Genomic DNA, 26,610 nt, shown 5'->3' with positions numbered 1-26,610 from the left:
AAAGAGAATGGAGCAAATAATTCAACACTCAGATCTCCATCCTTAGTGGTTTTTAAGGCCCAGCTTGACAAAGCCCTGGCTGGGATGATTTAGTTGGGTTTGGTCCTGCTTTGAGCAGGGGGTTGGACTAGATGACCTCCTGAGTTCTCTTCCAACCCTAAACTTCTATGGATCTATGATTCTATGATTGTAAGCATCTAAAAATAAAGAAGGTGATAAGGAAGAGTTAACATGGTTTTGTCAAAAACAAATCATGTCTAACCAAACTAGTACCCTTTGACTGGTTAACAAGCCTAGTTCATAGGTGGGGAGCAGTAGATGTGATTTATCTCAAGTTTAGTAAAGCTTTTGATATGTCTCGCATTACCTTCCATAAACAAGCGAGGGAAATATGGCCTAGACGAACCTACTATAAGGTGAGTTCACAACTGGTTGGAAAACTGTTCCCAGAGAGTCATTATCAGTGGTTCACAGACAAGCAAGAGGAACATATCGAGTGGGGTCCTGCAGGGATCTGTCCTGGGTCAGGTTCTAGTCAATAACTTCATAAATGATTTAGATAATGGCATAGAGAGTACACTTATAAAGTATGCGGATCATACCAAGATGGGAGGGGTTGAGAGCGGTTTGAAGGACAGGATTAGAATTCAAAATGATCTTAACAAACTGGAGATACGGTCTGAAATAAATAGGACACAATTCAATAAAGACAAATGCAAATCACTGTACTTAGGAAGGAACGATCCGTTGCACACATATAAAATGGGAAATGACTGCCTGAGAAGGAGTGGATCACAAATTAAATATGAGTCAACAATGTAATTCTGTTGCAAAACAAGCAAATGTCATTCTGAGATGTATTAGCAGGAGTGTTGTAAGCAAGACACGAGAAGTAATTCTTCTGCACTACTCAGCACTGATTAATCCTCAACTGGAATATTGTGTCCAGCTGAGCGTCCTGCACTTCAGGAAAGATGTGGAGAAATTGGAGAAAGTCCAGAGGAGAGCAACAAAAATTATTAAAGGACTAGAACACATGACCTATGAGGGAAGATTGAAGAAAATGGGTTTGTTTAATCTGGAGAAGAGAAGCCTGAGGAGGACATGATAACAGTCTTCAAACATCTAAAAGATTATTATGAATAGGAGGATGATAAATTGTTCTCCTTTACTGCTGAGGACGGGACATGAAGCAATGGGCTTAAATTGCGGCAAGAGAGATTTAGGTTGGACAATAGGAAAAAATTCCTGACTGTCAGGGTGGTTAAGCACTGGAATAAATTGCCTAGGGAGGTTGTAGAAACTCCATCAGTGGAGGTTTTTAAGATCAGGTTAAACAAATATCTGTCAGGGATGGACTAGATAATACTTAGTCCTGCCATGAGTGCAGGGGACTGGACTAGATGACCTCTCGAGGTCCCTTCCAGTCCTACATTTCTTTCTTTCTTTCTTCTGATTTTTGAGTGTTCAAATCTTATTTGTTTAGTAAATTTGTTTCTTGATGTTGATTTAATTCTGGGTAATTGTTACAGGTTAGGTTGCACTTACTAAGGCAGGAGGGTGCGTCAATGTTGCGAGTGTCATCCTTATGGTGGAAAAGCCTATCCATCCATCCATCTGTCCATCCATCCGTCCATCTGTCCCTCCATCCATCTATCCATCCATCCGTCCCTTTATCCGTCTATCCATCCCTGCCCATCCATCCATCCATCCATCCATCCATCCATCCGTCCATCCGTCCGTCCATGTCAGCCATCTGTACATCCATCCATCCCCATATACATCCATCCATCCATCCATCCATCCCCACACCTACATAGATTCATAGATTCAAAGGCCTGAAGGGACCATGGTGATCGTCTAATCTGACCTCCTTGTAACACTGCACAGAGAACTGCCCCACAATTATTCCTAGAGTGAATCATTTAGAAAAAACATCCAGTCTTCATATTAAAATTGTCAGTGATTAAGAATCGACCATGATTCTTGGCTAGTCATTCCAATGGTTAATTAACTTCACTGTTAAAAATTTACACCTTCTTTCCAGTCTGAATTTGTCTAGCTTCAGCTTCCAGCCTTTGGATTGTGTTAGACCTTTCTCTGGAAGATTGAAGAGCTCATTATTAAATCTCTGTTCCCTGTGTAGTTACTTATGGACTGTGATCATGCCACCCAGTAGCTTTCTCTTTGACCCCTCCCCAATTTATCAAAATACTTCTTTAATTGTGGGCCCCAGATCTGGACACAGGATTCCAGCAGCAGTGTCAAATCCAGAGGTAAAATAACCTCTATACTCCTACTCGAGATTCTCCTGTTTATGCATCCCAGGATCCCATTAGCCATTTTGGCCATAGAATCATACTGGGAGCTCATGTTCAGCTGCTTCTCCACCGTGACTCCCAAATCTTCTGCAGAATCTCTGCCTCTCAGGATAGAGTCCCCCATCCCTGTAAATATGGCCAATGTTATTTTGCCTTGGATGTATACACTGACATTTAGCCATGTTAAAATGCATAATGTTTGCTTGCACCCAGTTTACCAAACTGTCCAGATCACTCTGTGTCGGTGCCCTGTCCTCTTCATTATTTATCGCTCCTCCAATTTTTAAGTCATCTGCAAACATTATCTTCATGATTTCATGTTTTCTTCCAGGGCATTGATAAAAATGGTAAATTGCATAGGACAAGAACCGATCCCTGATCCCACAAAAACACACCTATTTGATGATGATTCCCCATTCACAATTACATGTTGAGACCTCTCATTTACCCAACTTTTAATCCATGTCATGTGTGCCATGGTAATCTTATATCATTCTAGTTTCTAATCAGCATGTACGGTACCAAGCCAAATGCCTACCGGAATTATAAGTATATAACATTAACACTGTTACCTTCATCAACCAAAGCTGTGAGGTGATATCTTTTATTGGACCAACTTTCATTGGTAAAAGAGACAAGTTTTCGAGCCTACACAAAGCTCTTCTTCAGGTCTGGGAAAGGATCTCAGGGTATCACAGCTAAGTACAAGTGGAACAGGTTGTTTCGCATAAGTATTTAGCACATATTTCTCTCCAAACTCATCATCAGAAGCAACCTCCGCACAGACCAGGACCCACCAACTCTAAGTAGCATCAGACCCTGCCAGAACAACAGATGCAAAACTGCCAGACATATCTCCACTGTTATGATGACCAACACTCCCTCCCACAATGCACCTTTCAAGGTTCGTGGGTCCTACACATGCCCGTCACAACGTGTAGTTTCTCACTAAATGCCCCAATAACAAGTAGGTGGGTGAAATGAGACAACCACTGTTGTATGAACTCACACAGAAAAATGATGAAAGACCAAAACACCTCATCACCTGTCACAGACTCACAGGTCATGCCCACTCTTGGCTCTGTGCAGTCCCTGGGGGGGAACCCCCTTCAGTGAGACAGCCATTCTCAGGAGTCTACTGTCTCCTGGGGGTTAAGCCCAGTGATGAGCTGCCAGAATGTTAACAACCAGTTCCCTACCGGGTCTTCAGCGGCACTTCGGCAGTGGGTCTTCACTCGCTCTGGGTTTTCAGCGGAACTTCGGCGGTGGGTCCTTCAGTGCCGCCGAAGACCCGGAGCGAGTGAATGACCCGCCGCTGAAGTGCGGCCGATGACCCGGTAGGGAACCAATGATTAAGCACCGCCCAGTGAGTACAAGATTGAGACCCCTCACCCTAACTCCCCCCCAGGGCCCCACCCCCTACCCAACATGCCCCACTCCCTGTCCCTGACTGCCCCGACTCCATCCACCACCACCCCAACAGACCCCCAGAACTCCCACACCTACCCAACCCCCCATTCTCTGTTCCCTAACCGCCCTCCCAGAACCTCTGCCCCCTCCAACCGCTCCCTGCCCCTTATCCAACCCCTCCTCCCAGCCCCGGCCCAGCCCCCTTACCATGCTGCTCAGGGCAGCGTGTATGGATGCCGCGCGGCCCGCTGGAGCTCGCAGCCCCACCCCCTTACCATGCTGCTCAAAGCGGCAGGAGCTGCAGAGCTGCCCAGGAGCGGTCCAGAGCGCTGGCACCAGGTTCTGCAAGAGGGGGGAAGGTGGGGGAGGGTCTGGGGGAGCCTCCCCAGCAGGGAGCTCAGGTGGGCCGGACAGGACGGTCCCATGGGCCAGATGTGGCCCGTGGCCCGGAGTTTGCCCAGCCCTTTAACAACCCATTCTAAACCGGCTTCTAAATTTAACAACCGGTTCACATGAACCGGTGCAAACCGGATCCAGATCACCACTGGTTAAGCCCTTCCACCTCCTGGAGCCGCACCTCTCTGAGTCTTAGCACCTGTTTCTCGCCATGGGCCCTCTCAGGGAGTCTAGTTGCTCTGGACCCCTGGGGCCTCCACTCCCAGAGAGAATAATGCAACCCTGTTCTCTAGACTCTTAGCCAGTGTAAAACAGGAGGGTTTATTGAGCGTTTGAACACAGCATAAGAAACTCTCAGGGCCCTCTGGCCTGGCCTCCCTCAGCCCAGCACATCCAAGTCTCCCCTGCGTCCAGGTGGGCTCTGCCTGCTCTCGCTCTCCTTTCCCAATTGGGCATCTGATATCACCGGCCCCAAGCCCCGCCTCTGTCCATTGTCTTCTATCCTGGTAAACAGGATCACCTGGGCCTCCTCTCGTCTCTTCTGTCCTCTGGTCCCCTCTAGCTGGAACTGGCTGGTTAAGTCACTGGGGTCCTCTCTTTACATCCCATTGTCCTCCCACTGGCCAGAACTAGCTGTGACTCCGGAGCTAGGCCTCTGGGAAACCAGGGCGCCAGGTCACCAGTTGCTGGGGTATCCATTCTCCAGGCATTGACTGGGGCCCCAAATTCCATCTCCGGTCTTCTGTAACAACAAACTCCCTCTCCCATCACCTCGTTGAATCAGTAACACCAAGGGAAACTGAGTCCCACCCCATCTGCATGCAAACCCTTGGAAAAACAAGGAAGAAAATAAGAAAATCCCCCACTTCGTCACATCACCCGGGGACGAACACTTTTCACAAAATGATCACTCCATATCTGACCTCTCCGTCCTCATCCTCATCCTCAAAGGAACTCTGCACAATACTTGCAAAAGATGAACTTGGGAGCTTAAATACATAACTTTGCTAGACACACACAAAAATGAAGTGAATAGAGACACTGGATTCATGGCTTATTACAACAATCTGTAACCCACTAAACCCCTTTTCCCAAACCTTTTCCACCCTCTTTCTTCCCCTATGACTGGAGAGATGTTAAGAGGCTACTTCACCTTTTATGATCTCTTGAAATATGTGTTAACTTCTTATGCTAAACAATCTATTTCCACCTTGCCTTGAGCTGTGACACACAGAGGACCTTTCCCAGACCTGAAGATGAGCTCTGTGTAAGCTCCAAAGCTTGTCTCTCTCATTCAGAGAAATTGATGCAATAGGATATCACCTCACCCACCTTGTCTCTGACGTATCCTGGGACCCAAATGGCTACAACAAAGCCGCTTATATATAAAAAAAAAAGATATAAAGTTCAACAATAGCCGAGCTGTACACCCATTGGGACAGTAGTGGGCACTGTTGCCACAATAAGTGAATTACTGCTGGGTCGGTATCTCTAGGGGACAGGGAACAGGGTAGCAACAAATCCTCTGTCCAGCATTCAGGTTCCATGAGGTGCAGATGTGGGGCAAATGCCAGGCAGAGCAGTTACAGTCAGACACAGACAGGAATCCAGACACACACACAGAGAGGCTGCTGCATCAAGCGTTTTATTGCACCCCAAGGGGCATGTGCCAGGTGGCAAGAAGAGGTTAACAAGGGTTTACTCACCCAACGTGAACTGAGTGAAGGTTTCATGCGCTAGGGCAGAATGATGGTCCAGATCAGGATCAGTAGGAATAGAAAAGGTCAGATATGGGACCTGTCCCCTGTCTATTCGGACCTCAGGAAGGTGAGACTTAATGGCTCATGGGGGAGAGGGAAATGGGACATTGGACCTTTTCCCTCTAAGGGGCGCTGGCTCCAATACCAGCCTTTCTACAGGTTTTTTTTGTTTTGTTTTTTTTGTTTGTTTGTTTTTGCACCATCCCATAGGGTTTAATAGAGAGAATCTGATCCCTGCTCTAGAATCCCATAGGAGAGTCCAAAAACTCTGAGAGTCACACAGGTGCCTCAACATCTACGGGCTGCTTCCCCCATCCCCAATCCATTTTGACACCAATCAATTCATAGCATTTTTCTAAGAGTAATGAAGATAATCTGCATTTCACATGCAAAGCCTAGTTAGCCCATGGCGGGTCTAGCCAGCCAAAGAGCCAGGAACATGGATATCTATTTTACTGCTGTTTCTGCAAAATTTTCTGGATCCAGGGGATGAAGGTGGAGAGTCTTGTGAACACACTGGGATGGTAGAAATTCCCATCAACATATGAAGCGATGCCCTGGGCCACTCCCTCACATACCAAGGGGCCACCAGAATCACCCTGAAATTAGGAATAACCACAATTATGTCTTGAACTTCTCTAGCATGACTTTTTTTCTGCAGATGTGATTGCATGAGAGTAGAGATGGTTCAAATATTTGGAAAGAAATATTCTGTGTAAAAATGGCTTTTTTTCAACTTTGGCAACTTCACCAAAATGTTTTCTGTTTGGAAGTGTTTCCTTTTTTTTATGTTTGGGTAGCACTTGGTAGGGTTAGGTACAGTTTGGTAGAGTTGGGTCTGAGTTGGAAAGCATTTGAATTGGGTGGATGTGGGTAGGGATGAGTTTGGGTAGAGTTTAGTAGGACAGGGGGTATGTTGGGTAGAGCTGGATAGGACAGGGGTTAATTTAGTAGAGATTTGGTAGAGTTGGTAAAGTTTAGGGAGAGTTGAGGTTGGGGACAGTTTTACAGTAAACGGGTTAAGTTTGATAGAGTTGGGTATGGTTGTGTTGGTGGTGAGTTTAGTGTAGAGTTGGTAGGTTTATGTAGGGGGGGTTGTGTTTGGAGTAGGGTTGGTAGGGTTGTGTTGGGGGGGGTTGAGTTTGGGATAGGGTTGTGTAGGGTTGTGTTGTCCAGGGTTTCAGATGAAGCAACATCAATAGCCATGTATAACAATGGATCTTGGCCAAGCTAGTAGGAGCTGTGCTGAGCTGGTCTCACCATCACCTCACCTCTTTGGGCTGATCTAATGTCTGCATCAACACCCGTCTCCTCAGCTGGGGTAGGCTAGCTGCGCAATGAGATATTTAGCCCTGGAAAGAACCTCCCAATTCCCTCCCAGCAGTGACCTCCTGGTACCAAGGAGCCTCCAGGTCATCAGGATACTTACCTGATAAGGTAATTTGTGCATGCCGGGCTTCCCCACACACAGCATTACTGAGGGGTTGTATCCAGAATACAGCTCACACATGTTGTCCCTCATGACCCCCAGGTCCACCTCACGGAGCGTATCAGTTCTTGAGTTCCGGCCAGTGAGACCCCATCCAGCCACGCTGCACATGGATCCTGGCCTCACCCTGGAGTTGGCGTTTGGCAGAGGGATGAGCTGCACCCAGTTATTCAGCACGGCACTGTGTGACAGCTGCCATGGACGTGAGGGAAAACAGGGAACCAAATCAGAACAGGGATTGGAGCTGGGAGGGGCCAACATGTCCTAACAGAGGAAAATGTAGATGTGTCCAGTTCATGAATGTGAGGTCACTGGGGGCGGGGTGATGGGATGGGAGTGGTACCTGCAGCAGTGTGAGGTCACTGGGGGTGGGGTGATGGGATGGGGGCGGTACCTGCAGCAGCATGATGTCATTGTTAAAGGTCTCTCTTTTGTATTTCGGATGGGGGATCCGGCGGTGCACCAAGATTTTCTGTTTGCTCTGTTCCCATTGTTTAATGTTATGGGCTCCCAGGGACACAGTGATCTTGCTGTAAAAGCCAAGAGCAATACATTGGCATTTGGGGCAGGACTATACCGAAGTGGGGGATGGTCACATGGTATGACATAAGTACTGATCTTGTTGGGACAGGGCAGTGATCTCAGACTCCTTCATTCCCCTTCGTCCCCAGGTCTCAGCTCCCCTCCAGCCAGGTGACTCTTCCCAGCTAGATCCAGACAGGGGTCTATGCCCAGGTGACCCCACCCCAAAGCCCTGCAGAGCTGTCCTGTGGCTGTGAGCCCCTCCCTGCCCCGATCGGGTCCAGAGCCCAGCTGGTGTCAATGGGACATAGCCAGTGGTAGCTGGAGCCGGTTCGCACCAGTTCGTGGGAACTGGTTGTTAAATTTAGAATCCTGCGTGGGACAACCGGTTCTAAAAGGGCATTTAAATTTAACAAGTGCTCCCAGATCACCTCAGCTCTGCCTCCACCTCCTCCCATGAATGCTCTGCCCTACTTATCCTCCCCCCTGCTTCCTGTGAATCAGCTGTTCTCACGGGAAGCCTGGGAGGGCTGAGAAGCAAGCAGGCTTCCCGCTTAGGCCCAGGAAGACAGAGCTGAGGTACAGGTAGAGGTAGGGGGAGAGGGGAGAAAGGAGGGCCATGCGCCACGGCCAGTCTCCGGCCGCGGCCCTGCCCAGCCCCGTAGCCCCAGCCACCCAGCTCCGGCCGCATCCCTAACCACCCAGCTCTGGCCGCGCGGCTCCTGGCGCGGTGGTGGCTCAGCCCCGCGGCTCCGGCCGCGGCCCTCCCTGGACACCTGGCTCCTGCCGCGGCCCTCCCCGGCTCCAACCGTGGCCCTGCATGGCCCTGCGTCCCTGGCCGCCCGGCTCCTGCTGTGGTGCGACACAGCTGGGCTCTGGCAATGCAGCTCCAGGCGCGGTGGCGGCCCCGCATACCCAGCCACGGCCCTGCCCGGCCCCACGTCACCGGCCGTCCAGCTCCGGCCGCGTCCCTGGCTGGCCCCGCGTCCCTGGCTGCCCGGGCCCACATCCCCGGCCGCCCGACTCCTGCTGTGGTGCGATGCGGCCGGGCTCCGGCAGTGCGGGTCTGGGTGCGGCGGCAGCCCCGCATCCCCGGCTCGGGCCGCAGCCCTCACCAGCCTGCCCATCATTGGCCGCAGCTGCCCATCTTGGGACGCGGCCCTCCCCGGCTCCAGTCGGCTTTGGCTGCGTCCTCCGGCAATGCATCCCTAGGCTCCGGCCGCGCGACTCCTGCCCCGGCCCCGCATCCCAGGGATGGGGTGTTGGAGAGAGGGCAGGGGAGTTCAGGGTGGTGGGGAGGTGGATAGGGGTTGGGGTGGTCAGAGGGCAGGGAACAGGGGGATTGAATAGGGACAAGTGTCCCGGGGGGCAGTGAGGAAGGAGCAGGGGTTGGCTATGAGTTTGTTAGTTCTCAGTTACTGCCAGCTACCTGGGTCTGCCAGTGTCACNCTCCCATCCACATCTATGGGGCTAGGATTTCACCCAGGGTCCTGTCTGTTGGGTAGCCTCAGGGTTGAGTTCACCAATAAACCCTCCAGTGAAGGTGAAGAGTAGAGACGGTCATAAAATGTGGTGGTGATGGGTGAGGAGTTCCCATTTATTATTAACATTTTCCCTGGAACATTTTTAAAAAATCAAAGCCCCAAAATGTCTAGTCATGGTACATCATGGGAGTTGTATTTCAGGGGCCTCATGCCATTATGGGAACACAGGACTGGAAGGGCCATACTGGGTCATGGAGTCCAGTTCCTGCTGTCCCAGGTAGCCCCATTGTATCATCCCATCCATAAACTTATCAAGCTCCATCTGCATCCTTGTTAGGTTATTCCCCTCCCCTCCCTAACTGCTTCCTTTGGAGGTTGTTCCAGAACCTCCCACCTCTGATGGTTAGAAACCTTCTCCTCACCTCCAGCCTCCATTTATTCCCATTTGATTTGTCCTTGACTTTAGCTTCAACAGCTCGCCTCCCTCCCTGGTGTCTGTCCCTCCGATATATTTATAGAGCAATCAGACCCCGTTCAGCCTGTGTTTTAGGCTAACCTTGCCCAGTATTTTATTCCCCTCTTATAAGATCATCTCTCCATTTCCCCGATTGTCCCACCAGGCCTTCTCAACCCCTGCTCCAGCTGAGATTCCTCTTTCTGGGACAGGGCTGCCCAGAACTCTGCACCGGATTCCAGCTGAGCTCTGCCCAGAGCCTTCTCCTCTAGCATTAAACCCTCTCTCTCTACTGGAGACACTTCGGCTGCTCCATCCCAGGATCGCATTGACCTTTCTCCTGGCCTTGGCCCACTGGTGGCCCATAGTCATCCTGCGATTGACAGGCACACCCCGGTCTCCCTTCCCCTCTGTTGCTTCCAGTTCATAAGCCCTCAGCTCAGAGCAGCAATTTTCTTGTTTCTTGTCCCTATGTGCATGAACTCATGTTAAATTTCAGCCCGTTTCCACCAGCACCTTGCACAAGGGCACTAACACTGGAGATACCTCTCTGGAGATGTCGTAGGTGCTGGTCTCCCTGGCTGGGCTGCATCTCCCATGATGCACCATGGGCTCCCTTCTTGGGGAAGTGGAGCATGGGAGGGGCACGGCCATACTGGTTTCCACCAGCTCCTTCCCCTGGAGCAGCTTGCTGTACCCCAGTGGCTCTGGGCGGAGGGATATTTACCCGGGTGGCTGATTTTTTGGCGTGGGGGCTGCCGGCGCACAGCATGGTGGTGGGGTTGTAATGCCGGTACTGCTTTCTGCACAGGCTGTCCGACACCACGTCCTGCTCTGCCTCATGCAGCCTGCTGGTGACGGTGTTCACTCCGGTCCGACCCCACCCAGTCATGCTGCACTTGGAGCCTGGGCTGACGTGGTGATTAGCCTCTGGCAGGGGGACAAGCCCCACCCACTCAGTCAGCTCTGCGTTGTGCCACAGCTGCCATGGGGAGGAGAGAAAGAGAATGGACCTGGATCAGCACAGGTATAGGAGCTGGCAAGGGGCAGCACCACCAGGCCAGGGCATGGATGTGAATCCAGGGAGTGAGTGTGGGGTCACTGGGGGTACGGTGATGGGATAGGGGTGCTACCTGCAGCAGTGTGAGGACACTGGGTGTGGGGTGATGGGATGAGGGGGTTACCCTAGCAGTGTGAGGTCACTGGGGGCAGGGCAATGGGATGGGGCAGTGCCTGCAGTAGTGTGAGGTCACTGAGGATGGGGTTATGGGATGGGGCGGTACTTGCAGCAGTGTGAGGTCAGTGGGGACAGGGCAATGGGTTGGGGGTGGTGCCTGCAGCAGTGTGAGGTCACTGGGGGCCGGCTGATGGGATGGGGGTGGTACCCTAGCAGAATGAGGTCACTGGTGGCAGTACCTTCAGCAGCATGATGTCATTGTCAAAGTTCTCATTGTTGAAGTCGGGGTGCTGGACCCAGCGACGGGCACGGATCCGTTGCCAGTTCTGTCCTGGCTTCATGAAGTCTTGGACTCCCAGGTAGACAAAGATGTTGCTGGAAAAGCCAAGGGGAGAATACGGGGGTGTTAGTGCCCTTTGGACAGTGGGGTTGGGCCGTCACAGTCCCTCAAATAGGGACACCAACCCTGCACCTGGCCTGTGCAAATTTCTATCAATAGTTGTGCGACTGAGTAACACAGAGACCCTCTTATTCACCTATATGTGGATGGACTTCCTCCTTCTCCCCTGTGGTTGGCTAAAGAGATCCCCAAAGACTGACCGGCGAACTGTTCTTTTATGCAGGCTGACCCATCGTCCAGTTCTTGTGTCCATGATTCAAAAAGGATGTAGATAAATTGGGGAGGGGTCAGAGAAGAGCCACGAGAAGGGTAAAAAGATTGGAAAACCTGCCTTATACTGAGAAATTCAAGATCAATTGGTTTCTTATTCAGAGGGACTATAAAAGATTCTGTTTGTTTTTCTTTCTCAATTATTGTTTCTGGTATGAATTATTAACAGTGACTGTAACTAACCACTGGGAGAATTTAAAAGGTCATCATGGATTCTCCATCACTGACAATTTTTAAACAAGGTTGGATTTTTTAAAGAACTGCTGTAGATCAAAAGGAACTATTTGGGGGACGTTCTCTGGTCTGTCTTATACAGGGGGTCACACAAGATGATCCCAATGATCTTGGAATCTCTGAATCATTGAACAGCATATGGCAGAAGAAGGAAAATACCCATGGGAAGGTCTAAGGACCTCACCTGGGGGTAACTTTGAAATATTAAAAGAAATTTCTTAAAGCGGGGGAATCCCAGATGCCTAGGCTGGGCAGACACAGAAATAAGGTCGCTGGAGTGAATGAAACATACAAATAAGAAAAGGATCAAACAATATTTTATGCACCGTCGCCATCTACTGGGTATGGCTGGAAGTAGGAATAAGCCCAGATCTGCAGATGATCCTGGAGAGAGAGGTAATTATGTGGGATGAAAGAGCTTGCTGAGTGCATCAGAGAAGATGTTGAAGTCCAGAAGGGTTCCCGGATGCTTAGCCCAGCACCTCTGCACAGCCCCTTCCCTTGTGAGACTTCATGGCAGAGATTGAATCTCTTCATCTTTCTTTAATCTCAATATCTGGGTGTTCCCCTGTTGTCTCTGCTCTCGGCCTAGAGATACCTCAAGGAACCATAACTTAGATTTTAACTAAGCCAGGCTCTGTGCCTGTTTCTCCATCGTCAGTCAAAGTCAAAGGCCTACGACAACCTCCAACGATAACTTGAGGCGACTGCTTTTGATGCTTTAAACTAGTGCCCCCCCTCCAAACTAGAACTAGCAGGGACCACATTCATAGAGCGCCATAAGGCAAAGGGTAAGGTTAGCGCTTGGAGAGTTAATGAGAGTGTGAGAAACGTGCTGCAGACACAAAGGAATTGATGGCTGATGATCGGAAGTGAATGTAGCAGGAAACCCTGGGGACGGATCAGTCTCTGGTACAACAGCTGGGCCCCAGCGCTGATCTATGTCCATTGCCGACAAGGTTGTTCTGTTCAGTAGGGCTTAGATCCCCAAAGGCAATCAGGGGATTTCTTGATTGATTAAGAGCAGCCAGGTGTCTGGGTTTGAGAAGTGATGGCCAAAGGGAAAGACCTGAGAAGAAGTTACATTTCAGCTGAGTGAAGTGACTCAATCACAGGGGTTTGAATACAAATGGCAGCTGGGATATTCACCATCCTAGTTTGATGGGTTTGGGCTTCAAAATCAAACAGGCACCCGGGGAAATTCATAATTTTCACATCCCATAAACACTTTGGGGCAACATATTTCCAGCTCTGATCCCACCCCAGGGAGGGGGACTGGCTCGCGTGGTGGATGGGGAATGGGACACAGGGCCTTTCTCCTCTAGGGGCACCAGCCCCGATCCAGCCCCAGGGCCGGGGACCGGAAGGCTCAGGGGTGGGGGATGGCATGTTTCTTACCCCAGGTTGCAGTTACAATGAGCCGCTGACACCACCACGTCCTCCCGGATCAGGAACCCTCCGCAGCTTCCCCTTGACCCGGTTTGCACGTAGGCCATGTAGGGTGTGGAGCCAAGCAGGGCTTCCTGGCCCCTGATGACCTGAGCTGGAGAGAGAGAGAGGGAGGGGTTCAAAAGGGAGTCTGGAGTGTGGGACCAAGAGCCCATTGCAACCTAGACCCTAATCCCTCACCCCCACCCCCTGCTGGCCTGGATCAGCCCCTTGTCCCCCTTTCACTCCCCCAGCACAGCCTCCCCCTGGATCATCTCCCCAGCCTGCTCTCTACCCAAACATATATGCACTGTAATCCACATATTCCCATGTGGACCTGTGCATCCATCCATCCATTCCTTATCATATACACAGCCATCCATTCATCTGCCTGTGGGGCCACCCCCTGGCCATCTCCCCACTCAGAGAACTAGGCCAGGGATTCCCAGCACTCCCCGGCCCCATTGTCCTCTCTCCTGACACCTGCCTGAGTTTGACAGCTAATTCTCACCTCTGCCCCTAGTGTGGGCTGCGCTGCCCATGGGCCCCAGTCTCCCCGATCTCACCACTAGAACCAGGCAAAGTTTTCTAAGCAATTGGCAAATTTGCCAAAGAATGCAACTTTGGGGTGTAAAAAGAACTTGTGAATTCCTTTGGAATTCTGAGGATTTATTTTCACTACAAAAAAGGATTTTTTTTCTGGAAAAAGTTGGAAACTTTAGTTCTGGGCACTGGGAAACAAAACCTTTTTGTTTTCAAATGTTGTTTCATTGAGAAATGGACTGAATCATTTTTTAAAACAGTGGGCAAAACCTCTAAAGCAACCTGAAATCAAATAAAAAAAACACACCCCAAATTTTGTTGGGATTGAAGTAAGCACCTGAAAGCAAATGAAAAAGAAAAAAACAATTGGTTCTGGATCAACTTTTTCAGTGAGAAAAACCAAATAAAATCATTTTTGGGTTGAACCCAATTTCTCCCCAGATTTTATATTTCAGCCTCTGAACCAAAAACTCAGCGACTCGCTCAGCCCCACTCTCACCAGGAGCCCCCCGGGGCTGGGAAATCAGCCAGTCACTCAGCTCCACTCACCACTGTGAAGACTCGGGGGCAGGAGAAAGGCCACGGCGAACGGGAGAAAGGCCATGGAGAGCAGCAGCAGCAGCATCCTTGGTACAAATCCAGGGGCTGGGACTGGTGGGTCTGTCTCAGCCCTGGGGTTTATATGGAGCAGGTGGTAGAGGGGCGACCCTGGGAAGAGGTGACCCAGGCAGTGCAGGGTCATGTACCCAGCTACCAAGAAATTCACCAGCAGTAATGTGTCAGGGGTGGAGATTCCCCAAGAGGAAATGCCCACATCGGGGGGGGGGGGTTCCTTCCTGCACTGGTTCCCTCCCTGCCGTTGGCTGTGGCCATGGATAACGGTGCCTCCTTCCTGCCCCTGGCTGGGACAGAGCCAGCACTGAGGCCTCCCAGCCGCACAAGGCAGATTCCCCCCGGTCTGTTCTGCCCCTGGATACCTGGATCCATAGATGTTCGTGCCCTCCTGAGTGAAACCAGCCAGAGAACCTCGCCCAGCTCCCCCGGACTGAGCCCGGTCACTGGTGTTTGACAAACGCCTCTTCCAGCAAGGCAGCCAGGCTGGTTCTGATGCCACCTGGAAAAGGAGAAACCCCCCTGCTCTGGAGAGATGGTTCCCATGGTGAATCCCCCTCCCTGTCCCACACTGGGGCCTCCTTTCCCTTTGGATTTGATCAGGCTCCAGCTTCCCCGGTTAGATCTCGCTCTGCCTTTCCCTGCTGGATTGAAGATTGCTAGATTTAAAAAAAACACTTACAAGAATTAAGCATCAAGAATAACCTTCTTGAGGTCCAGCTTAAAGGTTACAAGCAAAACAAAAGCATTTGGGGTTAGCACAGCGGAGTCCACAAGCCATAAAGAAATAAAAAGAAATTAACCCAATCACGTCTTCCTAGACATTTCCTGATCTACTTACATATCTGGGGGTTTCAAGTGAGTAGTTTCTAGGTATGATTCAGATGATTTTTCATACCTGGACTCAAGATTTTTACAGCATAGTTCCAGCCCTGTTTGTGCTTCTCCCTCAGAACAACAACGGACAAAGGGGAAGTTTTTTCCCAATTTTAGAAAGTTCTAGCCTTCCCATTGGCTCTTTTGATCAGGTGCCTACTCCCTTCCTTTTACCTATGCAGGGAGACTTTTTAACCCTTTACAGGTAAAGCATGTAGAGAACAACTACTAAGGGGGATTTTATAGCTGACTGGCTGGCAGGATGTCCATAAAAGGGAGCTAACCCTACACCCCCTTTCATTTATCATACCATCACTGGAGAGTTTTAAGAGCAGGTTAGAAAACACCTGTCAGGGATGGTCTTCTTGATAATACTTAGTCCTGCCATGAGCACAGGGGACTGGACTAGATGACCTCTTGAGGTCCCTTCCAGTCCTAGATTTCTTTCTTTCTTTCTTTCTTTCTTTCTTTCTTCTGATTTTTGAATTGTTCAGATCTTATTTGTTTAGTTACATTTGTTTGTTGATATTGATTTAATTCTAGGTAATTGTTTCAGCTTAGGTTGGGCTTACTAAGGCAGGAGGGTGAGTCAATGTTGTGAGTGTCATCCCTATGGTGGAAAAGCCCATCTATCCTGTGACGTTGCACCCCATAAGGCTTTATGGAGATATGCTTATGTATGTATATATGACATAACAGGAATATGTTTTATGCTACATATGCTGTGTAACAGATCTCTGTAAAGGTTATGATCTACTGAATATATTCATCCTATTTGTATGCATGTATCATTTTTGTATTCGAAATTATGAATATTGGCTGTGTACTTCTTTGATTTTAAGTAGTCTTAGTAAGGCATTTGGTCAGCTTCTTTAGAGAGGAATGTGCAACTTAAGTGCCCAATCAAGAAAAATTTAAACTGACATTAGACCTTGATAGACACCAATCCACATCGTAGCTTTCCTGGCTATGTGGCTTGGCCTGTAAAGTTCTGAGTCATGCATAGACATGTGACTTGCACATGTGACTCCAAAACTCCATTTTGTAGCTGTAATTCTGCACAGGTGGAAGGAGGGGTTTAGACCCACAAGGAGAAACTATATAAAGCTTTGGAAGACCCCTCCATTTTGTCTTCAGCTGGCTCAAGAGGTAGCCTCTCCACCCCCAAGGATACCTGAAAGAAACTGGGACAAAGGACAGTAACTACAGGGGGTGGGAGTGATTGCTGGACCCAGACTAGAAGGAAGCTAGTCTGTAAAAGAGGCTTATTGGAACATCTCTGAGGGTGAGATTTTATCTGTATTCAGCTTCTTACTGTATTAGGCATAGACTTCCATGTTTTATTTTATTTTGCTTGGTAATTCACTTTGTTCCATCTGTTATCACTTGGAACCACTTAAATCCTACTTTTTGTATTTAATAAAATTACATTTTACTTATTAATTAATCTAGAGTATGTATTAATACCTGGGGAGGGGGGACAAACAGCTGTGCATATCTCTCTATCAATGTTATAGAGGGCGAACAATTTATGAGTTTACCCTGTATAAGCTTTATACAGGGTAAAACGGATTTATTTGGGGTTTGGACCCCATTGGGAGTTGGACATCTGAGTGTTAGAGACAGGAACATTTCTTAAACTGCTTTCAATTCAGCCTCCAGTTTGTGGGATGTGGTTCAGACCTGGGTCTGTATTTGTAGCTGGCAAACGTGTCTGGAACAACCAGGCAGGGTTCTGGACTCCCAAGCTGGCAGGGAAAGCAGGGGCAGAAGTAGTCTCGGCACATCAATTGGAAGCCCCAAGGGGGTTTCTGTGATCCAACCCGTCACACATCCATCCATCCATTCATTTATCAGTCCATCCGTCTGTCCATCCATCCGTCCGTCCCTTCATCTGTCTATCCATCCGTTTGCCCATCCATCCATACATCCGTCTATCCCTCTATCCATCCAGCCATGCCAGCCATCTGTACATCCATCCATCCCCACCCACATCCATCCATCCGTCCATCCATCCCCACACCTATATTCATAGATTCCAAGGCCTGGAGTGACCATGGTGAGCATCTACTCTGATCTCCTGTGTAACACTTCCCAGAGAACTGCCTCACAATTATTTCCAGAGCAAATCATTTAGAAAAAACATCCAGTCTTCCTTTTAAAATTGTCAGTGATTAAGAATTGACCATGATTCTTGGCTAGTCATTCCAATGGTTAGTTACCCTCACTGTCTTATTTCCAGTCTGAATTTGTCTAGCTTCAGCTTCCAGCCTTTGGATTGTGTTAGACCTTTCTCTGGAAGATTGAAGAGCTCATTGTTAAATCTTTGTTCCCTGTGTAGTTACTTCTAGACTGATCATGTCACCCAATAGCTTTCTCTTTGTTAAGCTAAACAGATTGAGCTCTTTGAGTTTATCACTGTAAGACAAGGTTTCTAATCGTTTGATCATTCTCATGGCTCTTCTCTGACCCCCCTCCAATTTATCAAAATACTTCTTTAATTGTGGGCCCCAGATTGGACACAGGATTCCAGCAGCAGTTGCACCAGTGTCCAATCCAGAGGTAAAATTATCTCTATACTCCTACTCGAGATTCCCGTTTATGCATCCCAGGATCGCATTAGCCATTTTGGCCACAGCATCACACTGGGAGCTCATGTTCAGCTGCTTATCCACAGTGACCCCCAAATCTTCTGCAGAGTCTCTGCTTCCCAGGATAGAGTCCCCCACCTGTAAGTATGGCTGACATTCTTTTGTCTTCGATGTATACACTGACATTTAGCCATGTTTAAATGCATAATGTTTGCTTGCACCCAGTTTACCAAACTGTCCAGATCACTCTGTGTCCCTGCCCTTTCGTCTTCATTATTTATCACCCAGCCAATTTCTGAGTCATCTGCAAACCTATCAGTGATGATTTCATGTTTTCTTCCAGGGCATTGATAAAAAAGGTAAATTGCATAGGACAAGAACCGATCCCTGACCCCACAAGAAACACACCTATTTGATGATGATTCCCCATTTACAATTACATCGTGAGACCTCTCATTTACCCAGATTTTAATCCATGTCATGCATGCCATGGTAATCTTCTATCCTTCTAGTTTTTACTCATCATGTGCGGTACCAAGTCAAATGCCTTCCAGAATTATAAGTATATAACATTAACACTGTTATCTTCATCAACCAAAGTTGTAATCTGATTAAAAGGAGACAAGGTCTGTGAGGGGATATCTTTTATTGGATTGACTTTTATTGGTGAGAGAGACACGCATTCGAGCCTACACAGAGCTCTTCTTCAGGTCTGGGAAAGGATATTGGGGTGTCACAGCTAAGTACAAGTGGAACAGGTTGTTTAGTACAAGTACTTAGTACATATTCCTCTCAAAACTCATCATCGGAAGCAAGCTCTGCACAGACCAGGACCCACCAACTCCAAGCAGCAGCAGACCCTGCCAGAACAAAAGATGCAAAACTTACAGAAATATCTCCACTGCTACAATGACCAACACCCCTCCCACAATGCACTTATCAAGATCCGTGGGTCCTACACATGCCTGTCACAACATGTGGTTTCTCTCATCCAGTGCACTAAATGCCCCAATAACAACCAGGTGCGTGAAATGGGACAACCACTCTCGAATGAACTCACACAGAAAAATGGTGACAGTCAAAAACACCTTATCACCGGGGGACGAACACTTTTCATGAGATGATCACTCCATCTCTGACCTCTCAGTCCTCATTCTCAAAGGAAACCTGCACAACACTTAGAAAAGATCAACCTTAAATTCATAATTTTGCTAGACAGTGAATAGGGACACTGGATTCATGGCTTATTACAACAATCTGTAACCCACTAAACCCCTTTCCACACACCTTTTCCTTCCTCTTTCTCCCCCATTACTGGAGAGACGTTAACAGGCTACTTCACCTTTTATGATCCCTTGAAATATGTGTTAACTTCTTATGCTAAACAATCTGTTTCCACTTTGCATTGAGCTGTGACACACAGAGGACCTTTCCAGGACCTGAAGATGAGCTCTGTGTAAGCTCCAAAGCTTGTCTCTCTCATTCAGAGAAATTGATGCAATAGGATATCACCTCACCTACCTTGTCTCTGAAATACCCTGGGACACACATGGCTACAACAAAGCTGCATATATCAAAAAAAGATATCAAGTTCAACAATCGCCGAGCTATACACCCATTGGGACAGTAGTGGGCACTGTTGCCACAACAGATGAATTCCTGCTGGGTCGGTATCTCTAGGAGACAGGGAACAGGGTAGCAACAAATCCTCTCTCCAGCATTCAGGGGCCATGAGGTGCAGATGTGGGGTGAACTCCAGGCAGAGCAGTTACAGTCAGATGCAGACAGGAATCCAGACACACACACACACACACACAGGCTGTTGCATCAAGCGTTTTATTGCACCACAAGTGGCATGTGCCGGGTGGAAAGCAGAGGTTAATGAGGGCTTACTCAGGAGTGTCAAGGAACCAATGTGAACTGAGTGAAGGGTTCATGCACAGGGCAAACTGATGGTCCAGATCAGGATCAGTAGGAATAGAAAAGGTCAGATATGGGACCTGTCCCCTGTAGAGGGTAGCAGTTCTATTCAGACCTCAGGAAGAGGGGACTTGATGGCTCATGGGGGAGAGGGAAAATGGTACCGGCTCTGATCTGACTCCAGGAAGGGGGGACTGGCTTGAGATGGGGGCGGAGAATAGGACATGGAGCCTTTTCCCTCTAGGGGGCGCTGGCTTCAATACCAGCCTTTCTATGGTTTGTTTTTTTGTTTTTGTTTTTGTTTTTTTGTTTGTTTTCTGTTGTTGTTTTTTTTGCACCATCCTATAGGATTTAAAAGAGAGAATCTGATGCCTGCTCTAGAATCCCATAGGAGAGTCCAAAAACTCCCAGAGACACACAGGGGTTTTATCTCAATATCTATGGACTGCTTCTCCCACCCCCAATCCATTTTGACATCAATCAATTCATAGCATTTTTCTAAGAGTAATGAAGATAATGTGAATTTCACACGCAAAGCCTAGTTAGCCCATGTCTGGTCTAGCCAGCAAAAAGACAGGAAAATGGGTGTCTACTTTAGTGTTGTTTCTGCAGAATGTTCTGGATCCAGGGGATGAAGGTGGAGAGTCTTGTGAACACGCTTGGCTCCCACAAATGCTCGTCAACATATGAAGCGATGCCCTGGGCCACTCCGTCACATGCCAAGGGGCCACCAGAATCACCCTGGGATTAAGAATAACCACAATTACATCTTGTACATCTCTAGCATGACTTTTTATTTACAGATGTGATTGCATGAGAGTTGAGATGGTTAAATATTTGGAAAGAAATATGTTTTGTGTAAAAAATTGCCTTTTTTCAACTTTGGCAACTTCACCAAAATCTTTTCTGTTTGGAAGTGTTTTTTTTTGTGGGGGGGTAGCACTTGGTAGGGTTAGGCAGAGTTTGGTAGAGTTGTGTTTGAATTGAATAGTGTTTGAATTCGGTGGATGTAGGAAGGAATGAGTTTGGGTAGACTTTAGTAGGACAGGGGGTATGTTGAGTAGAGCTAGATAAGACAGGGATTAATTTAGTAGAGATTTGGTAGAGTTGGTAAAGTTTAGGGAGAGTTGGAGTTGGGGAGAGTTTTGCAGAACAGAGGTTAAGTTTGATAGACTTGGATAGGGTTGTGTTGGGGGCTGAATTTAGTGTAGCGTTGGTAGGTTTGTGTAGGGTGGGGTTTGTGTTTGAGGTAGGGTTGGTAGGGTTGTGTTGAGGGGGTTGAGTTTGGAGTAGAGTTGGATTGGGTTGTGTTGGCCAGGGTTTCAGATGAAGGAACGTCAATAGCCATGTATAATAATGGATCTTGGCCAAGCTAATGGGAGCTGTGCTGAGCTGGTCTCACCATCACCTCACCTCTTTGGGCCGATCAGATGTCTGAATCAACACCTCGTCTCCTGAGCGGGTCGAGGTTGGTAGGGGATCACTGCGCAATTAGATTCTTAGCCCTGGAAAGCGCCTCCCAATTACCTCCCAGCAGCGGCCTCCTGGAACCAAGGAGCCTCCAGATCAGCAGGATACTTACCCGATAAGGTAATTTCCCCAGGCCTATTCCTGACCCTTTTATTATGGTAGCGCCTAGAAGACCCAGTCATGGCAGAGGATCCCCTTGCTGCTCTACATGACTTGTTAGGTGTATCACAGTAGCACCTAGGTGGACTCCCAGCTATGGCTCAGGACCCCACTGTGCCAGGTGCTGTACAAACACAAAACACAGCGATGGCCCCTGTCCCCAGTTGCTCACTATCTAGGTATAGAACAAGAGAAAACAAGTGGCTACAAACAGGCTGAGAGAGAAGAACCAGGGAAACAATGAGATGACACTAACAGGCATCGTCTGATGGTGCCATGTCCCAGTCTGAGACGTCTCTTCCCAGAGCATCAGACCCGCGTCCGGTCCGTGGATCCCTGCTGTACTGGGCTAGGTTTGTGGTGCATTTTCTTTGCAGGGGAGCTGTTGCAAACAGCAATGGAGTTTTTTCCCTGCCTGAATAGCCCCTGATTAGAGTCAGTCCGGGGGTGGGGAGGGGGACGGGAACACACAGAGGCTCTTTGGGATCAGGCCTTGACATCTGGGCTGAGATGCCTGATGGAGGGGACTGACCTGCCTGCTCTTTGTGACCCCTCTGTCTCCAGACAGGTGCAGAGTTGAAGAGGAATGACTTACAAGGGAAACTAAGAATACCCTGGTATTGATTTCTCTTCCAGTGGGCCTAAAGTGCACTCCTGTTGGCTGGGAGCTGGCCTAGGTGTCAGCGGTGGGATACCAGAGTCAGGAGAGCTGACAACACACACAGTGATTTGCTTTTTCACTTGTGACCTTCCTTGTCTTTCTCGCAGATCCAGCTTGAATTACTCAAACACAGGGGATGAATTCCCCACGGGGCCCAAACCCCTGGTTACACCTGCTAGGTACAAGTTAGCTGGGAGTCTGAGGCTGGGGGCATTCATTCAATTCCTAGGAAGGCACCACTTCATTGTTTTGCAACTTCATTTTTATTCATTGCTGGGTAAGAAGCAGAGAGCGAAATGCACCAAGCCCTGTGGCAGGGCAGGGCAGGGCAGTGGTGGTTAGAGGAAGGCGCTCACAGCTGTCATTTCAGCTGAAATCAATTCAGTGCATAATTTCCTAATTTCCCTTCCCATGAAAAAACTCCCACTTTCCTTGTCGGCACTGGGAGCAGGTGTCTTTGGAACAGGCAGTGGTTACCCCGGGGGAAATAACGTGGTAAAGGCCCAGTGAGGACAGGGCAGGCTGCAGTTTTAACAGGAGTTAGCAGGTCAGGTAATGATGAGGATCTCCCATAAACGGTCACTTGACCGGCTGACATTGGGGACAGCTACAAAGTGCCGTGTCTGCCCCAGGGTTTGGCCCGTGTCCGTTACCCCGGGGGAACTAAACCAGCTGTTTCCCTAGCAAAGACGCAGCCTAAGGGCCAGGGTTGGGATCACCAAGGGAGCTGAGGGAGTTGGAATTGAACATGGCTCCTAACTCCCCAAGGCTCCCTGCCTGGATACTCATGGGTTGGGCACTGCCTGAGAGGAGCGATGTCTGGGGTGGGGGAGATCAGCCTGGGGGGACTAAGCCCCTCTGCAAAGCAGGCCCTACATCCTCTGTTCATTGTGTTCCCAATTCCTAAGATTGCGGGTTCCCAGCCTCACAGCGATGATGCTGTAAAGCCAAGAAGAACACATGTTGCTTTAGGGCAACAGCGCACATGAGGTGGGGATGGGCCCATGCGAGTCTGACTCATTAATACTTATGTTGGGGGCTCTCAGGAAGAGATCTAGGACTCAGCTTACAGCCTGAAATAATGTACATTCCTCTGAACACATGGCTGGCTCTGATCTGCCCTCATGGTGGAGGACTGGCTGGCTCATTGGGGCAGGGAATGGGACACAGGGCCTTTTCCCTCTAGGGGGTGCCGGTTGCAGCATAAAGCCCCTCCCTTGTGATGTTGGGGTCCCAGCCTGTGTCTCTACCAGGCCTTGTGCTGTTCCCCGAGTTCCTTCACTCCCCATTGTCCTCCTGGCCCCTGGGTCTTAGCTCCCCTGCAGCCCGGTGACCCCTCCCCAATCAGATCCAGACAAGGAACTATACACAGCTCCCCCTAGACCAGAGCCCTGTGAGCCCTTCCATGCCCAGGTCAGGACAATGGGCCACATCCAAAGCTGGTGCAATGGGATGGAGCTCCACTGGCATCAATGGGGCCAGAACCTCAGCTGGTGTCAATGGGCCATAGCTCCATTGATTTACCCAGCATGGGATCTGGACCATGGTTTCCGCAGGCCCCTAGAGATACACCGACACCCCGTGAGCAGATCAGACCCCTGGGCTCTGCTCTCCCAGCCTGTCGCACTAACTGCTCCTTCCCTGCAACCTACAATGGCACCAGAGCTCCCGGCTCCCCCATCACCTGCTAATGCCCGTTCTGCCCTGACATCCCCAGCACAGAGGCACTTACTCTCCATTGCAGTGAGTGGCCGTCAGCACGAAGTTCTCTGACACCAGAAACCCTCCACATCGAAACCTCTTGTCTCCGCTTTGTATATCCAGGTCATGTAGGGTCTGGAGTGGGGCAGGGCTTCCCGGCCCCCAATGATCTCACCTGGGGGGGGGGGAACAGATTAATCTAAAGAGCCACATCATCTCCCTGGGCCAGGCTGGGATCAGTCTCCCCATCCCAAAGGGGAGTCCCCACGGCCTCAACCCAACCCCTGTGATGCTCTCCCTGGGGGATTCCTGTACCAGGAACTCTGCCCCGTGCTGAGCTCTCCCCCGCACTGGACACCCCCTGGGTAAATCTAAAGCTCTCACCTCACTGGGTGGAGACTCAATGCCAAATGCACTAGGAGCAGGTCAGTAATCGCACTGCCCTGAGTTAACGGCTTTGTGGGCCACTAGCACCCAGAACGCCACAGACACATCCCCTGATGATGTTTCACCTTCTCCGTCAACCGCCAGTGATGAGCCAGGGCTGCTCCAAAGCTGCACCCCCCAACTGTTTTTGTACAGAAAGTCGGGTTTTCTAGATAATGAAAAATCTCCCAGAAAGCATCTCGTCGCCTCAAACATTTCAGCATTTTCCTTGTCAAACTGATCATTTCCCCCAGCTTTCAGCACTTTTCAGCTGACAATTTGTACGTTTTCGGTCGCCAAAACAATTTTCTCTTTGGTCACACTAGAGATTAAGAAGGAGTGACGAGGTATGCAATGGAAACATGCCATCCCCCATCCCGTTTAGCCCCGATGCCTTCACTATCCCTGACCCTTTACTGCTTTCATTTCTCCAAATGTTACCTAGATATCCCAAGATATGGAACATTATATGCACAGCTGGCCAGCAAATTGAACTAAACACCGATCCTCTAAAAAAGCATTGGGAGGAGGAACAAGGCCAATGATTTTCTGCTAACCAAATGGAAGCAAATGGTAGCCAGTGCTCTGAACTGCTCCTTGGAGCTACATTTCAGATTAATTCCTCAGGAAATCATACACAGGAGGTCCTGGACTTGCCTTCCACTGTTCAAACCAGATGCTGCTAAGTCAGACAAATATTGGTTCTGTGATTCGGCAGGTGCTGACTTAACCCATATGCTCTGGGAAGGCACCTCGATGCACAGGCTTTGGGCGGAACTGAATTGGAGAGTAAATTTTTTCCTATCAAATAAAATTAAACCTGTAATTTTCAACCTAACGAGCGTTAATTGGAAGCAGAATAAATCTGAAAGACTTTGGCTAAGGAGAGCACTAAGAGTCGTGGAAAAACTAGCCCCACAGAAATGGAAATCCAAAAAGCAACCAACAATCGAAGATTGGAGCGTGAACATTCTAAGCTTGGCCTCCATGGAAAGAACCAGGAGTGGGTCAGTTATAGCATGGCCTGGAGTTAACAGCTTTAGGGGCCGAAGTCACCCCAGATTAGGCCAGGGAGCCCCTGGAAGGGCACTGAGAGGTCCTTTGTGGATGCATCTTCTCCATCAGCCAGGGCTGCTCCAAGACCGACCCAGAAAACTTTTTACAAATGTCATTTTTTCTCAGAAAGCCTCGTTTCAAACATGTCTGAATTATTGTGGTGAAACTAATTCTTTCCCCCCAGTGTTGGGTGATATTTAGGTGAAAATTTCAAAAGTATCACTCTGGATTTTTTCCCGTAGAAAATAAAAAATGTTTTCTGATCACCTCTGAAGAAGTCTCCACCCAGGTGTCGGGTGTGTTGGAAAATCTCAACTTTAACAAATTGCTGTTATTTGCATGAGGGTGGTACATAGACCGAGATCCAGGCCCCTATTATGCCAGGGGCTGCGCAGAAACTAACTGAGATCAGGGGCTCCCTTGCTCCAGGCCTTTCACTGACCCAGGCAGTGTCCAGACACAAGCCAAATTGTTCTTCACATTGTGCAGATAGGGAAACTGAGGCCCAGGAAGATTGTTTGTAAACCTGACTAAGGGATTTCGCTGACCATCCTCAATCCATACCAATCCCTGTCCACAGAGATCCTGGGCAGATCTAGGAATGGTCCCAGATTTGTTGGGTCCCAGCCCAGTGTCCTAGCCCCATGGCCGACCTCCCTGTCTGGGACACGGATTGGCAGTGGGGTCCGAAAAGGAGCCTGTGGGGGCTTGGCCACCTAACCCCTTGTGCTGCTGTGAGAGCCCCAGGTGCATGCAGGAAAGGATGCAGGGGTTGATACAGGTCCTTGGCCCCAGCAGGAGCAAGGGGAGACCCTAATTGCTGCCCACAACTCCCCATATGGTGTAAGGGTCCCACTGCCCATGGTCCCTGATCCCCCCCACCCCCGAACTCACCAGCCTGAGACCCAGGGGGAAGGCGAAAGGCCACGGGAAGCAGAACCAGGATCAAGAGCTCCATCGTCAGAGCCATCCAGGCATGGGCACGGAGCCTCTGCCTGAGCCCTGGGGGTTATATGGACCAGGCATGGGAAGGGAAGGGGAGGGAGGGCAGGGCAGGGCCTGGCAACCACAGGGACGTATACCCTACTGCCTGTAATCTCCCACCCCAGATGGCCCAGGGGTGGAGACGCCGATTGGAGAAGCCTCCATCCACAGCTGTGCCCACATCAGGGCGGTGAATTTCCTCCCTGCTCTGGTGCCCACTCGGTCTGGCTGCGGATGTGGTTAACCCTGCACTGTTCCGTACTACA

The 26,610-nt window shown here is 49.3% G+C and overlaps 1 pseudogene; it reads right to left on the bottom strand.

The window, feature by feature from the left end:
- Positions 1–5,783: 5,783 nt before the first annotated feature.
- On the bottom strand, positions 5,784–26,318 carry LOC117885768 (annotated as a pseudogene).
- Between the last annotated feature and the right edge of the window lie 292 nt (positions 26,319–26,610).

The sequence above is a fragment of the Trachemys scripta genome, chromosome 12 (genome assembly GCF_013100865.1).
Source record: "Trachemys scripta elegans isolate TJP31775 chromosome 12, CAS_Tse_1.0, whole genome shotgun sequence".
NCBI lineage: Eukaryota > Metazoa > Chordata > Testudines > Emydidae > Trachemys > Trachemys scripta.
The sequence above is the reverse complement of the archived record's forward strand: the minus strand, read 5'-3'. Positions and strand labels throughout refer to the sequence as shown.